This window comes from Myxine glutinosa, chromosome 2, assembly GCF_964187855.1.
Source record: "Myxine glutinosa chromosome 2, kmMyxGlut1.1, whole genome shotgun sequence".
Classification (NCBI taxonomy): Eukaryota; Metazoa; Chordata; class Myxini; order Myxiniformes; family Myxinidae; genus Myxine; species Myxine glutinosa.
This window is the reverse complement of record NC_136262.1, coordinates 155,100,228-155,113,106: the sequence shown is the minus strand read 5'-3', so window position 1 is coordinate 155,113,106 and position 12,879 is coordinate 155,100,228. Positions and strand designations below refer to the sequence as shown.

The 12,879-nt window shown below is 47.1% G+C and overlaps 1 long non-coding RNA gene across 1 annotated transcript in view; it reads right to left on the bottom strand.

The window, feature by feature from the left end:
• LOC137422549 (uncharacterized) overlaps positions 1 to 3,271 on the bottom strand; it is a 55,200-nt gene extending 51,929 nt beyond the window's left edge. Inside the window, exon 1 of the long non-coding RNA XR_010983512.2 lies at positions 3,001 to 3,271. This is a non-coding gene — a long non-coding RNA (uncharacterized LOC137422549). The remainder of the gene's footprint in view (positions 1 to 3,000) is intronic.
• Between the last annotated feature and the right edge of the window lie 9,608 nt (positions 3,272 to 12,879).

The window sequence follows — 12,879 nt, the reverse complement described above, 5'->3', positions numbered from 1 at the left end:
TTTCAACTGAGGTATTCAATAACATCAACGTTACCAATTGATACGAGCGCGCGACATTACCAATTGATACGAGCGCGCGAGCGCGCATGTTACATGGATGGAAATGTAAAATGGCAGCTATAGCAGCACTAATTTGGATCTCTAGTCTGTCATTTCTGCACTGTGATTGGATAACATAAAAAAATATGTTTGGGAGTTAACAGCAGGAGTTGGTAGATTTTACGTGGGCTGGGTGAGAAACCTTTAAATAAGCAAGTGAAAATCTCTCGCAATACAAAGTCAATGGTGGGAAGAAAAGTTGAGTGGTACCAATGTTACTGCCAATGTCCCGCCCCTATGCAAGACTCAGGAGCATCTTGTTGACATTTAACCTTGAAAATACCTGGGTTTAGACCCCTTATGTACCATGTTAAGTTATCTGCAGTATTAACGTATCCTTATCATTTGTAAAACTGATTATTTTGTAATTACAGCATTAATATGCATACTAGTATACCATAGACACATGTAATCATGTTATGAATAGTTCTATCATGATCTATGCCCTTCAAAACATGGGTCTAGACACCTTCATTTTTCAATTATCTGCAATATTGGCTGAGATATGTCAAAAATCGTTTTTTTGATAATGGCAGCAGTAATTTGCATAAAAATGGTATGTGGGACATTTTTTCAGCTTGGGGCCATAGCTAGTCATTTTCTATACATTTTTTCCAATCTAGAAACACTGATTAGAGGTATATCTCCGGGGGGTGCAGGGGGACCTAGACTTCCTACTAGACTACTGGGGGGAGATCTGAAAACAGCAGTTGGGAGAAGGCACCATTCAAATCTTGGAGAACTGGAGCAGTTTGCACAAGAGTGGGTCAAACTGCCAGTAGAGAGGTGTAGGAAGCTCATTCATGGCTATAGGAAGCGCTTGACTGCAGTTATTTTGTCCAAAGTCTGTGATACCAAATATGAAATCTCGGGTGTCAATAATTTTGACAATGCCATTTCTTTTTATTTTCTGATTTAAAAGGATATATTAAGTTCTGAATCAAAAACAAAGGTTCTGTAATATTAACAGTGAAATAAAGAAGTGGAGACGAAATACTTTTGTCAATTTCAACTTAATTTTGAAAACATTGTGAGTTATTTGAAAAAGGTGCAAAGGTGCCAATATTTTTGGCTACAACTGTATATTGCCCTCACATCCAAATAAGGCCATTCAGTGAAACATGCAAACCGGTTCAATAGGTTTAACAGGGCAGAAGCTCCTGCCCAGACAACAAGCAGTGGAACCTGGTGACAAGGAGCCGGCAAGAAGCCCAAAGTACTTGATACCCACAGTCCACGCAGGAATTTATCATTTATTTCAGCTTTTTTTTTTTTTTTTTTTTTTGTATACAAGATCGAGGCTCGTGAAAGAGCTAACATTAATCACACAAAAAGACAAACCGACACACAAAACACAAAAAACAAGGGGAGCGGCAGACAAGATGGGGAGAGAGGGGGAAGGACACAAAAGAGAGGGGGAAGAGGGGGAAGGACACAAACACAACATTTGAGAGCAGGGACATCGGGAGGACTTGGGGGGAGGTGGGAGAGGATTAAAACATATGAACACTGCAAGGACTCTGGGGTGAATTACCGGGGGTAGAAAAGATCAAGGTTTTCGATGGGGGAAGATAAGAGATGGTGGTGAACAGCTGTTTTAAAGACCTGGAGGGAGGAGTGGGATTTAAGGGAGTGGGGGAGTTTGTTCCAGAGGCGGGAGAAAAGGGGAATGAAAGAGTGAAGGTGAGCAGAGAGCCTAGACTTTGGCAGTTTAACCATAAGAGGGTTGCAGGCAGATCTTGTGCGACCTGAAGGAATATTGGGGGGACAGAGCACAGAGAGAGCTGGGGGAGCAAGGCCGGAGAGGAGTCGGTAGAAGACAGAAAGACCACCAACCTGCCTGCGGTGAGTGAGTGAAAGGCCCTCGGTGTTGACTACATCGCAGGAGATTCCAATGATTCTGAAAGCTTTGGCCTCAACAGCGTGAAGCCGAGCAAGGTGTGAGGCAGGAGCACCAGCCCAGAGGGGGGAACAGTATTCCATTGAGCTGCGGATGAAAGCCTTGTATGTGGTGAGGAACTCAGGTGTGCCAAGGAAGGACTTCGCACGACGGAGGATGCCCAGTCGGCGACTGGCTTTGGAGGCCAGCTTGGAAATGTGGTTTTCCCAAGAAAGATCATGGCAGATAGTGAGACCCAAACGCTTGAGCGACAGAACTTCTTGGAGAGGATTGTTGAGAAAGTAGATGGGAGGGTTGTCCAGTCGGTCCTTTTGGAGAGACATTGTAAGAGTGTGAGATTTGTCAGGATTGAAAATCATGTCAGCATGCAAGTAATAGCTCACCTACTCTTTGCGAAGGATGGTGCGAGATCTTTAACAACCACAAACTACTCATAATGCCAGCAGACGGGACACCCAGTTCAACGTCCATCCGAGTGTGGCCAACATGTTGACGCCTCATCCTAAATCTATAGCATCAGGGTGACCGTTTATGGCTAGGCCGAGATTGGAACTCAGGATGGACAGTTGAGACAAATGTGCATACATGTCGGCTATCCTCCCAGCCCCTCTGCTAAAGCTGAGAATTTAATATTGTTACGGACCGCGGATAAGATGTTAATTTGCCGAGCGGATGGCGGCCGCGGCCCGAACCGTTAACAATGACTAAGACCCGATTCCTTAAACGTGGGCCAAATCGTGCCACAGATATTCAATTTGGAAAAGACAAAGGCGACGGATGTGAAGAAGAAGAAGAAGAAGAAGAAGAAGACAAAAAAAAAAGGTTTGAAATACGAATATAATTTATTACTATTTACAGGACCAAAAGAAGCCAAGGAAGAAGGAAAGATAATAAAATAAAGACAGAAAGAGGGACGGACGAGAAGGACACAGTAAAAACTCTAGCTTACCTATTCAGTCTTAATTAATACCCTGGACAGAACAAACAAAAGACGGACTCACACGAATGGGGAATTTGCAGGCAGGAATGGAAGGACTGGAATGGTTTGGGACGGCAGAGAAGGGGAGGAAGGCACGGAGCTGGCTGGAGCTTGATCCCTCACGGGACGTCGGGCTGGACCTCGATGGCCGCCGATGCCACCGATCCTGTGGTGTGCACGGGGTAACGGGTCGGAGCTGCCTGGTGGAGCCAATGCTGCTGGTGGGGGGTCTGGTGTGACGGGTTCTCTCTCCCTCTCTCACAAACTCGCAGGACTCTCTTCAGGCTTGTCTGTGATCTGATCTCCTCCCTCCTCGACTCTTCTGGGGGCGTCTCCCGCGGGTTATATAAGCCCCATCCTTGACCCTTTTGCGAACCTCCCCCAAACGTTCTCTCCGCCCTCTAAAGCCAACCCCTCGTTCTGGGTTGGTCGGCATGGGCTGGTTCACTCCTCCCCTCTATGACGAGGTGGAGACACGCCTTTCTTCCCCGACCGTACCTCGTGGTTAATGGTTTTGGGGCGATTCGAGCTAGCCCCAGCCAAAGGGCAGCAATGGCGAATGAAGAAAACCGCCCAAATGCAGTTAGCAATTGCAGCAAACCTGGCAAACCTGGCACTTTGAAGATGCCATGTCAGAGGGATCTACCTTATTTAATGAAGTGCAATGGAGTGTCAAATTAATGGAAGACAAGGCCTTACCCTACTACACAGAATAAGGAAATAACTGTCAACAAGGAGGAAATCTATTATTGGCTACGTGGGTGCTTGTGAAATAACTACGGGCACGACCTTTGACCTTTATACAACAACAAATGGAGGAAGGAGGGTCCACAATAAAACAATTTAAAAAACACAATCCTCATATCCACAACAATATTATTTCCATGATTATACCATTACACGCCAAAATTATGAGCAATGTACCAAGCATTATTCTGCTGCTCCAATGGCTCTTGTCTACAAAATACTGGAGGTATATCCTATATTTTGGCCTTCGTCATGCTGTACAATTCATGCCTAGTTCAATGTCCCTACCCCAATTGCCCAATTATATAAATGTCATGGGTTCACCTTACCACGCCCTTCCTATATAACATGTCCATCTCAGCCTCCTCATTCCATATATAATGTGCCTCTCCTGGAATATTCCCATTACAACATACATATTGTAAAACATGTCCATCTCAGCACGCACATCCCATATAATGCTCCTCTCCTCTTCAAAATTCCAACATTTCCATCCGAAGATATGCCCATCCCAGCACTCCCATCCCTTATCCCAGCTTGCCCTCGTGTAATGTGCCCATCACAGAAAACTCGTTCCATATATAATGCTCCTCTCCTATAACGTTGTAATCCCAGCTTGCCTTATCCCTATAATGTACCTATCCAAACACGCACATCCCAGAAATGCACCTCTCCGATAACATTCTTATCCCAGTGTGCTCATCCTGAAATGTGCTATTCCCAGCACATGCACAATGTACATCCAAAGCATATTGAGATCCACTCCTACAACATTCTTATCCCAGCTTTCCCACCCTATAAGGTACCTATCCAAAGACTCATCCCAGAAATGCACCTCTCCTATAACATTCTTATCCCAGTGTGCCCATCCGATAATGTTCCCCTCCCAAGACACTCAAAGCAAATTTAATTCTCTCCTATAACGTTATAATCCCAGCTTACCGACCCTATAATGTACCTATCTCCACGCTTGGCTTGCGGACTTCCTCTCTAGTCGTAGTCAACGTGTGGTCCTGAATGGGTTTGTCTCATCTCCCCTTCCTGTTCTGGCTGGAGTTCCCCAAGGCAGTGTGCTGGGCCCTGTGCTTTTTCTGGTCTTTATCAATGATCTCTCCGACTCTCTGGAAAATCCTCTCTATCTCTTTGCTGATGACTCTACTCTCTGTCGCTCCATTCCTCATCCCTCAGATCGGAAGTCTGCAGCCTCCTCACTCTCTGCAGACCTGGACAAAATCACAGACTGGTCAAACAAGTTGAACATGTCTTTCAATCCTGACAAATCTCACACTCTCATAATGTCTCTCAGAAAAGACCGACTGGACAACCCTCCCATCCACTTTCTCAACAATCCTCTCCAAGAAGTTCTGTCACTCAAGCTTTTGGGTCTCACTATCTGCCATGATCTTTCCTGGGAAAACCACATTTCCAAGCTGGCCTCCAAAGCCAGTCGCCGACTGGGCATCCTCCGTCATGCGAAGTCCTTCCTTGGCACACCTGAGCTCCTCACCACTTACAAGGCTTTCATCCGCAGCTCAATGGAATACTGCTCTCCCCTCTGAGCTGGTGCTCCTGCCTCACACCTAGCTCGTCTTCACGCTGTTGAAACCAAAGCTTTCAGAATCATTGGAATCTCCCGTGATGAAGCTAACTCCGAGGGCCTTTCACTTACTCACCGCAGACAGGTTGGTGGTCTTTCCGTCTTCTACCGACTCCTCTCCGGCCTTGCTCCCCCAGCTCTCTGTGTGCTTTGTCCCCCAAATATTCCTACAGGTCGCACAAGAACTGCCAGCGACCCTCTTATGGTTAAACTGCAAAAATCAAGACTCTCTGCTCACCTCCACTCCTTCATTCCTCTTTTCTCCCGCCTCTGGAACAAACTCCCCCACTCTCTTCAATCCCACTCCACCCTCCAGGTCTTTAAAACAGCTGTTCACCACCATCTCTTATCTTCCCCCATTTAAAACCTTGATCTTTTCTACCCCCGCTAATTTCACCCCAGATTCACTTTTTTGAAATTCCGACTTCTTTCCTGGAAGTCCTAGCAGAGTCCTTGTGTTTTATACCTCTCCCACCCGTCACCCCTCTTCCCGTGCCTCCTCCTCCCCCCAAGCCCTCTCCCTCCCACAGATCTCCCGATGTCCCTGCTCTCACATGTTGTACTTGTGTGCTTCCCCTTCTCTCCCTATCTTGTCTCCCGCTCCCTTTATCTTATGTTATTTGTGTCAGTTTGTCGTTTTGTCATTAATGTTAGCTCTTACACGAGCCTCGATCTTGTATACAAAAAAATAAAATAAAATCCAAACCCACACATCCCAGAAAGGTACCTCTCCTATGACATTCTTATCCCAGTGAGCTCATCCTGTAATGTGCAAATCCAAGCACACGCACACCCAAAGCGTATTAAAATCCACTTCTATAACGTTCTCATGCCAATGTGCCCATCCTGTAATGTGCCCATCCCAGCACATGCCCATCCAATGCATATTAAGATCCACTCATACAACATTCTTATCCTAGCTTGCCCACCCGATAAGGTACCTATCCAAACACTCACATCCCAGAAATGCACCTCTCCTATAACATTCTTATCCCAGTGTGCCCATCCTGCAATGTGCCCATTCCAGCACACCCAAAGCGTATTAAGATCCACTCCTATAACATTCTTATCCCAGTGTGTCCATCCTGTATGTGTCCATTCCAGCACACCCAAAGCGTATTAAGCTCCACTCCTATAACATTCTTATCCCAGTGTGCCCATCCTGCAATGTGCCCATTCCAGCACACCCAAAGCGTATTAAGATCCACTCCGATAACATTCTTATCCCAGTGTGCCCATCCTGCAATGTGCCCATTCCAGCACACCCAAAGCGTATTAAGATCCACTCCTATAACATTTTTATCCCAGTGTGTCCATCCTGTATGTGCCCATTCCAGCATGCCCAAAGCGTTTTAAGCTCCACTCCTATAACATTCTTATCCCAGTGTGCCCATCCCAGCACACCCAAAGCGTATTGAGATCCACTCCTATAACATTCTTATCCCAGTGTGCCCATCCCAGCACACCCAAAGCGTTTTAAGCTCCACTCCTATAACATTCTTATCCCAGTGTGCCCATCCTGTATGTGCCCATCCCAGCACACCCAAAGCATATTAAGCTCCACTCCTATAACATTCTTATCCCAGTGTGCCCATCCCAGCACACCCAAAGCGTATTGAGATCCACTCCTATAACATTCTTATCCCAGTGTGCCCATCCCAGCACACCCAAAGCGTATTAAGCTCCATTCCTATAACATTATCCCAGTGTGCCCATCCCAGCACACCCAAAGCGTATTAAGCTCCACTCCTATAACATTCTTATCCCAGTGGGCCCATCCTGCAATGTGCCCATCCCAGCACACCCAAAGCATATGAAGATCCACTCCTATAACATTCTCATGCCAACGTGACAATCCTTGCATATAAATCTCTTCTCCTACACTATAAGCTCTGACGTTATAACCTCAATATTCACATCTCATCACAAGCGTCTCTCCTATAACGTTCTTATCCCAGCGTGTCCATCCTATAACATTCCCATGGCAGCGCGCGTGCCCCTAGGAAGTGCTCTCGGACGATTGCACGAGGAGCGGCGAAGCATCATCCCGCGCCGCACGCCGTTCCACATAATGAAATGCCAAAAACAATTGTGCGGCTGCACACCGAGCCGAGAGCCGAGCTGACGGGGCCGAACGGATCGAGGCCGCTCCCTGTCCAAGCCCATTTCCCGCTCCCATCCCATTACACCCATTGCAGGCTACATCTAATTACTCTCCCCTGCCCGGACCTGTCTCATAACACCTGCCATTATGCCCGGCACCTCGGCTTCACTGTCCATTCCGTACCGCGCGGCTTTAGGAGCCGAGTTCATCCTCATGTCCTCCTGCCTCGGCCCGTCTCATTCCCACGGGCGTGCGGAGACCACCTCGTGCCGGTGCGCCCGACGAGACGTGCACCTGACCGATATAGCTATATCTCCTCCCATCTGAGCACCTGCAGGCTGCACCGACTGCACTCGATCAGAAATCATGGCGGAAATGGACTAAATCCTCATTTACAGACAGTTCTCCGCGCTCGTTAGACCCCGTTTAGCGCGCTCTTTAGACCCCGGTTAGCGCGCTCGTTTCGGGCGGTTCTAGCGGCATCATCATCCGTAACCATCGATTCCTCGAATACAGTAGCGACATCACCCCCGTAATCCAGAGACTCGCCTTCGTTCTCCCGGATCCATCTTGCGCCCTCCCGCGTTTCCTCAGGAATTGCACTCGTTCCTGGGCTTCGTCTTCGCGCTCTTTCTCCTCACGAAGCGCCCTCCGCACCACGAGGTCTCCGTCAGTATTCCTGGAAGCATCAACTCTTCTCTTCCCGATGTTACTGAAACCAGAACGCTCCTCCTGTCATCGCTCGCCGAGCAGTGCGTTTTATACGCACACACGCACACCTGTACGTATACACACGTGTGTAGGGAAGGGCGACCTGGCGCGTTTTCACGTAACTGATAAATAATCAAAATGAATCAATTTGCCTGCACACTTTTCACTAACAATCAAGAGAAAATGGTCAATTTACCGGCTGACTCGGTCTAAATTACGGCTAAATTGACAATCAATTAATCTTTGGTGTGCTACACCTCTGTATCGCCCGAAGTGTTTAAAGCACGGGGATAATCGCCATTACAGTTGCAGGGAAGGTTCGAGAATGAAATCTTCCGCCATCGCGGCCTCGGCTCGATGTTTTCGCTCTTGTGAATGTGAATACCTGCTGAGGACAAGTTCGGTGAGAACCATTCGGGGCATTTTTGTTGGGGAGGAATTTGGAGTAATTTGGACAATAGTATTTATACTTGCACTCTTTATATTTACATAGTACTGCATGTCTATATGAATGTTAATGTATGTACACACACACACACCACACACTACACGACATACATACACATACACACACACACACACACACACACACACATACACACACACATAGACACACACTACACAAACACATACACGCACACACTACACATATACACACACACACATACACGATACATACACATACACATACATACATACACATACACACACTACACACACACACACACACACACACACACACACACACACACACACACACACACACACACATACACACGACACATATACACACTACACACACACACACACTACACTACACATACACACTACACTACACGACACGACACATACACTACACATACACACACACATACACACACACACACACACACACACACACACACACACACACACACACACACACACACACACACACACACACATACACACGACACATATACACACTACACACACACACACACACACACTACACTACACATACACACTACACTACACGACACGACACATACACTACACATACACACACACATACACACACACACACTACACGACACGACACATACACTACACATACACACACATACACCCACAAACACGCACAGCCGTGGCCAAAAATATTGGCACTCTTGCACCTTTTTCAAATAACTCACAATTTTGTCAAAAAACAAGTTGAAATTGACAAAAGTATTTGGTCTCCACAATTCTTTATTTCACTGTTAATATTACAGAATCTTTGTATTTGATTCAGAACTTAATATATCCTTTTAAATCAGAAAATAAAAAGAAATGGCATTGACAAAATTATTGACACCCCAGACTTAATATTTGGTAGCACAGACTTTGGACAAACTAACTGCTGTCGAGTGTTTCCTATAGCCATGAATGAGCTTCCTGCACCTCTCTTCTGGCAGTTTGGCCCACTCTTCTTGTACAAACTGCTCCAGTTCTCCCAGATTTGAAGGGTGCCTTCTCCCAACTGCTGTTTTCAGATCTCCCCACAGGTGTTCAATGGGATTTAGATCTGGACTCATTGCTGGCCACTTCAGAACAGTCCAGCGTTTTGTCTTGAACCATTCCTGGGTGCTTTTTGAAGTGTGTTTAGGGTCATTGTCCTGCTGCAAGACCCATGACCTTCGACAGAGACCCAGCTTTCTGACACTGGGTTGAACATTGCACTCCACAATGTCTTGCTAATCTCCTGATTTCATGATGCCATGCACACATTCAAGGCACCCAGTGCCAGAGGCGGCACAGCAACCACAAAACATCACTGAGCCACCTCCATGTTTGACTGTAGGGAAGGTGTTCGTTTCTTTTTAAGGCTTCATTTTGTTTTCTGTAAACATAGAGATAATGTGCTTTACCAAAAAGCTCTAATTTGGTCTCATCTGTCCACAGGACGTTCTCCCAGAAGGATTTTGGCTTGTTCAGGTGTGTTTTGGCCATCTCCAGTCGGGCTTGCTCAGCAGTGGGGTCCTCCTGGGTCTCCTACTATATAACCCCTTTTCATTGAGTTGGCGACGGATGGTGCAAGTTGAAACTGTCGTACCTTGTGTCTGAAGGTCAGCTTGAATCTGTTTGGCAGTTGATCAAGGTTCTTTCTCCACCATTCAAACAATCCTTTGCTGCAATCTTCGATGAAGTTTTCTCTTGTGGCCACATCCAGGGAGGTTGGCTCCAGTGCCATGGGCCTTAAACTTCCTGATAACATTGTGTACGGTGGACACAGGAACATCAAGGTCTCTGGAGGTGGACTTGTAACCTTGAGGTTGTCCATGCTTGGCTACAATCTTGTCTGACCTCTTCAGACAATTCTCTGGTTTTCTTTCTTTTCTCCATGCTCATTGCGGTACAGACAGTGACACAAAACAGCAGAAGGACTCATTTTCTCAATTCAAACTGGTTGAATGAGTGATTTTTATATTGAAGGCACCTGCAACTCACCACAGGTGAGTTCAATTCCAAAGTAAAGAAGAATCACCTGCTTGAAATCTAGTTATTTCTCACAAATTCTGAAAGGTGCCAATAATATTGTCCGGGCCGTTTTACGATTTCTGTGTGGAATAAGCTGAGATTTCGTAATTTTTTTCAGCTTTCTTTGTTTTGTTCCACTGAAAACCAAAGAAATACACATATGTGGATACCAAAATATTTTTTAATTTCGACAATTTTCTGGAAGAAATGGTGCATTATTTGAAAAAAGTGCAAGGGTGCCAATATTTTTGGCCGTGTGTGTGTGTGTGTGTGTGTGTGTGTGTGTGTGTGTGTGTGTGTGTGTGTGTGTGTGTGTGTGTGTGTGTGTGTGTTTATATATATGTATATTGTTATGAATTTTGGGTATGGACATATATAGATTTAGGTAGATCTGCATAGGTAGGTGCTCCGATGATCGTGGATAGCAAGAACCACTTTGATGTACAGTAAGCCAGGGACCTGTCGAGCCCGAATGTCGGATTAAGCTTGTGTCTTCATCTCCGTCACGCGGGGGCGGGGCTTGTTAACTAGATTAGGGCATAAGGATAAAATGCCATTGTACGTTGTTCCCTCTGTGATCATACCTGTGTCCCGTATGGCAATGCACCGTAGACATTAGTTAGGCCCATTATCGCACATACTACTTAAATTCCCCCTCCACCACGATAATAATAAAACACCAGGAAGAACAGTCAGGAAGCGGCCGCGCATTACGACACCATGGCGATGGAACATGGATCAGGCAGGCAATAGCCACGCCCAGAAGGACTCGTGATTGACAGGGGGAGGGGCGAGTAAGAAGCAGGTCACCGATTGGCAGAGTAAAGAAGGACATGTGATTGGTCATGGGAGGGGCAGAAAGCTTTCCCGTGATTGGTGGAAGGAAGATGGAAGGAGCGACACACTGATTGGCCACCGACCGATGGCATGACACAAAGGGCACGAAGCGCTCGGCCAATGAGGGGACGGACGAGATCAGAACATTCAAGGGGTCAAGAAGCGAGGCAAGGATTGGAGAGGAAGTGGGCTGACGTCACGAGACGGCCAGTAAAACCACTCGCTGGCCGAAATTTCCTTCTTCTCGTCTTTGGATTCCTTCCTGCCCGAACCTCTCTTCCCTTCTTGCCTTCTCTTTCCATTGGACCCTTGCTTGTTGGACGTTTGAAAAACGTTGGAGCGTTGACGATCCTCTTACCCTGCATCCACGCACGGGACCTCGCGAGCGATCGTGCGGGGACGCGACCTTGCCGCGCAGCGGCGTACGTTGGCCCAGCAGCGCACGAACGGGGGCGTAACAAGGCCTACTCCCCGCCAACATCGGAGCCGCGATGGACTTGTGTGCTTGGAGCCGACGATACCTGACGGGCCCTGACACACCTCAGCTAGACAGAGATAAGCCCGCACCCACAGAACACAACGATTGATTTGATTAATTCTTCCCCTGTGCTTGTATTTGAAGTGAGGTGTGGGGACGTCCCTATTTAGGAATATTATTAATTTACCAGCGCGTTTCTTTGTATCGAGGTCAGACAATAAAGCCTCGTATCGAGGCCTCGTTGGGCGGAATCCATCCCGCGCCCCATTTTGGCTATTGCACCTCACATTTGGCTATTGCCTCCAATGCCAGAGAGGGCATCAGAGGGGTGAGAGAGCCAGGAGGGCCTTCCCCAGTGTAGGGTAGTTGTAGGAGCATGGTAAGCTTGGGTGGCGACTTCAGTGGCGGAGGTGCGCAGGTAGGTAGACCTGCTGGTAGAGCCACACGACCCAGCCCCAAAATTGTGCGAAGGCACAGTAGGAAAAATTGGGGAGTGAGACCCAAATTCGTAGGGCACCACAGGGAGGGTCAATGGGAATTGGTTTTTAGAACCGCATAGTGTAACGATGGCCAATTGATTGGCAGGGCAAGACCCCGGGTAGTGTAAGTGAGATAATGTCAATTAGAGGATAGTTAGGAATTCAGAAGTCTCTTCGCACCATCCACATCCACTCACCGAGGTTGACAGGACTCCACACCAGATTTTGCGAATGTTTGGATGGTAAAGACGCATCATGATGTAAGTGAGACATTGTGGTTATTCCATCTCTTCCCTCTTGAGAGGGATTTGATGACGAATTTGGTTTAGAGGGAGATATGGGAGACAAGACGTAGCGACGAATTGTAAATTGTAAATACGGGGAGGGGCAGGGGTAGTGGAGGTTGACATGGGGGGGTGACGAACGGTGAGGGACGAGCTTTCTCCGCTCGC